General features: G+C 36.8%; 1 pseudogene; it reads left to right on the forward strand.

Annotated features, from left to right (window-relative positions):
* The first annotated feature begins 3,779 nt into the window (after positions 1–3,779).
* LOC111728004 lies at positions 3,780–3,897 on the forward strand (annotated as a pseudogene).
* Positions 3,898–4,208: the final 311 nt, after the last annotated feature.

The raw sequence follows: 4,208 nt of genomic DNA on the forward strand, positions 1-4,208 counted from the left end.
GCAATTTTTCCATAATAGAAAGAATAAAAAGAACACTGGAAAAAACCCAATTTAGATGAAATGGAAAGTTGTCTCTATCCCACTTTATGTATTTCTGCTTTACTATGCCATAGTGCAGATCGAGAAATGATGTATTCTTAACCTGGAGACCAATGTTGACATTTGCATTTTTGTTTTTTTGCATTTCCAATCTAAGTGGAGAATTTACTGGTTAGCAAAGCAAAATGGGAGAAAATGAAATAACAGTCTCTTTAATTTTTGTGTCTTTTAGAACAGACACTCAGATTAATAGTAATATGTGTTTAAATACAGAGGAAAAGCAAAGATTTTTGTCTTTAGGAGTGTGAGGCTTTGTTCTGAATTCTGCATTAAAAATGGTTTATCTATTTATATACAACTGCAATTCCAATCTCTTTTCCCTTCAGTGTGATCGAGGCCCATTGATCTAAGTATATTTTAACAAAGAACAGTTTTGATAGTGATATATAAAATTGTCCTTATCACACAGAAATATTGAAACATTCTATGATTTTAGAAGGTCTCCAATATTGTTTTTTATCTATTTTCAAGCTTATTTTATGGATGTTCCCAAATGAATAGTCTATTGTTTAGTGAAAAAAAGGGGACCATTCCATTTGATCCCCCAGGTGATCAGTCAGAGCTTCAAGTGGGAGAGTTCATACCTGGAGCTTGGAATGAATAATGATGAATGCCATTAGTCATCATAAAATTTTCCAGCAGCTTTCAAAATTGTAGTCACAGTATTTGATTCACTGACCTCCTGTGACAATGACCTCCACGGGCTAACTGCATACCATGTAATGAAAGTTTCGTTTCATTTATTCTATACTGATATGCCACTAACTTTATGTGTATTAGAGGACAGCCTACACAAAAAAACAAACCATTAAAATTATCTAATGATTTTTCTGAATGTACAGTATGGATGGAATATACAAATAAAACATTATCATCATTCCCTGAAGTATCTTTCAATAGGAAGATCATTTTACTACTTATAGGCTAAGACAAGCTTTCCTTAGCTTTCTAAATAGGTCTCGTATTGATGCTACATGTAACGTTAAGACTCCATTTCAGTATTTACAGACTGAAAGGAATAGTACAACCATTTTCACAAAATATAAACAATATTTTTGCAACCATGAGACACTAGTACAACTGTATTTGGCAAATGTTTGGTTTCCCTCTCCTGTCTCTGTTGAGTGTCCTCCCCGATCCATTCATGTCCAGCTTGACCATGTGACTTGGTTTAGCCAATAGCATGATTAGGAGAGGTGAGCCAAGTAGATGCTCAGACGCAGGTGTGAGGTTTGGTTCTTGTGCACTAGTTGTCAACCATGAGAAGAGTTGGATGGAGTCTATGTGGAACTGAGTGAACTAAACTGAAGTCTGGACCCTCAAACCAAACCAGAACTAGCCTACCTGGGCAGCTTAGATCAGGCAAACCGCCTAAGCAGGCCTGGGGGCAGGAGCAGAAATGCTTGTTATTATAAGCCACTGAGTTTTTGGGGTGGCTTGTTACACAGTATCACTGAATTAATAAACTGACAGGTAAGCTGTGCAGAATGAGACCCAGTCTGCTTTGGATTTACCAGTGATTCTGAAGTCGTTCTAAGTTTACTTGCCAGCTCTGACTTGGAAGGAAAACATCACCAGGAACAGGGAATTTCCAGTTTTAGCTGCATACTGTAGGATGAATTTCAATCATATTTTTCAAAAAGACAACACGTTAGGAAATTATGTAGTTGATGCATACTTTGTACTTTAAAAGATTTGGCACTGTTATGAGACAGGAAAGAATGTCTATATACCTTCTATTACACATTTCTGGTGGTATAGATTCTTTTCAAATTAATCCTGTTTTCTTGTTCTTTTTTTTTTCTCATTTACTTTCTGATTATCTAATTAGAGTAATACAGTTCCCAAGTTCCTTGAAGTTTTAAAAATGATCTGACTTTTCTCTGCCTTCTTAAACAAATTGCCCTATCGAATAGTAAATTTGTCATTTGTAAAGAAATGGATATATATGCTTAAATTTTTCACCATGTGTTCTTTTTTAAAAAAATTAGATCACACAGGCAGTACAGGGTGTCCCGAAAGTTGTCCCTAAAGTTTCCATAAATAAGGAAAATGAAAAATAGTAGTTAAGTGTACCTTTGTCTACAAAATACTTATTATAAAATGTTATAAAAAGATAGCCAACGTGTAGAGAATATTTTGTTAACTATTTTGTATTTAGCACGAAGGTGACAGCAGTGATATTATAACTAAGATCGTATAGTACTGAGGGTTTATAAGGTGGTGTGGTGTTCTTCATTCAATTTTCACAAAATTTTTGTGAGAACACTAGAACAGGGAATAGAATTACTTTTGTTTTGGTAGAACAAAGCACAGAAAATTTAAGTAGGTCATGGAGCTTTTAAATCACAGAACTGTTACTTGAAATTAGGTTCTCTGACACTCATATTCTCAATTCTAAAACCACTTATAATAATAAATAAAATTTAATGTTAATTTGCTTGACCTATCATGAAATTACCACCCTATATGTGTTAAGTAAGACCCAATTCAAGTCTGCTTCAGACAAAATTTTTCACATACATTTCTTATATTTCACACAGAAACTCTTAAAAGCATCTTTCATATCCATCCCTGTCAATGTTATTTCTCTTTCAAAATATTGCCAACTATTGGGGGAGTACTTTTGTCTCTCACTGATGTCTTGTCTTCCAATATTCAAACTACTACCCAATTCTAATATTTCTATACTGTATATACTCCTTGAATCTAACAACTTTTTTTCTGCCTTTCTGGCCTATTCCAAATGACTGTATGTTTTGTCTCAAACTAACTCAATAGCTTCGCCCTGAAATAAAGCCTCCACCATCATAGTTTCTCCAAGATGGGCTGGGACTTTTCTTATCTCTGATCTCCCTCTCTTCGGTCTCCAGCCTGAGATCCTGAATATATTAATTGAAATTAATAACGTATTTAATTGAAATTAAGTAACTTGTGATATAGTTGTGATAGAGATAAGGAAAAAACACTCCCCTCCGCCCCTGCAGTCAACCCAACATGGAATACCTCATTTCTGCTCACTAAAAGATATGGGGGTTTCTCACCACTAGCAACCAAGCAGTTCTCCAGTGGACACCAGCTGGATGTCCTCTAAGTCTATTCACTTCTGACAGTATCTGCATAGAGATAGCATCAGATCCCACAATTTAAGGAGTCGGTCTCACAAGATTGCTTCCACCTCCAATGGTAGTGCCAGGTACAATGTGCTTCATTTAACTATCAGGATACTTTCTCAATAAACTCCTAGAACAACTGCAGTAGTTATTATTGCTCCCTGATGTCCAAGTATGAGTGATCTGAGAAGGTTTTTAAAATTGTATAGTTCATAGCAGCTGTGGGCTAGATGGTGGAATTTGGGAACTACAGAACATTATAGCCTTTCTACTTCTTTCCCCAGCAGGCCTCTGGAAATGGAAAGATTGGTCGCTGTAAGACATGGGGATCCATGTGGATACTACATCTAGTGATAAACACCATTTTCTTTATAGTTTTCTGTATAAACCTCTAGACTTTTCTTTGCCTATGAACCCATGAGTTTAGAGAAAAAATTACAAATTCCCCTGCATTAGAAAAAATGATAACAAGACACACTTAAAAATATTTCATGAACCATAAAAGAAACCAAAACACACTGAGATAAGCATAGTCTCTGGCATTCAGAAACAGAAATAGCCAAAGGCATCTATGGCCATATCACCCTGAATGTGCCTGATCTCCTCTGATCTTGGAGTTAAGCAGGGTCAGGCCTGGTTAGTACTTGGATGGGAGGCTGCCTGGGAATAATGGGTGCTGTAGGCTTTAAAGAAAAAAAAAAAAAAAGAAATACCCAAAGGCATTATGGGAGTTTACGCCTGAAGGACACAGGGATTCATATTGTCCCAGCCAGGGCTTTCCTGGAAAGGTGGTTCGTGCCCAAAAATGGGCTGAGCAAGACTCCTCCTTATGCACTACAGGTGAAAAGAGCTGAACTAACTGCTAGAAAGTGGGAGCCTTTGGAGAATCTTGTGCCTGGAAAGAACGTGAGAGCAGGAAAAGCACAGGTGGAGAGGCAGGGGTACTGTGGGGCTGGCGGGGATCTCTATGAGCTGGGAAAGCTGAAACAAGCAACA

Source organism: Otolemur garnettii, unplaced genomic scaffold (genome assembly GCF_000181295.1).
Source record: "Otolemur garnettii isolate 467f Iridium unplaced genomic scaffold, OtoGar3 scaffold00137, whole genome shotgun sequence".
Taxonomy (NCBI): Eukaryota; Metazoa; Chordata; class Mammalia; order Primates; family Galagidae; genus Otolemur; species Otolemur garnettii.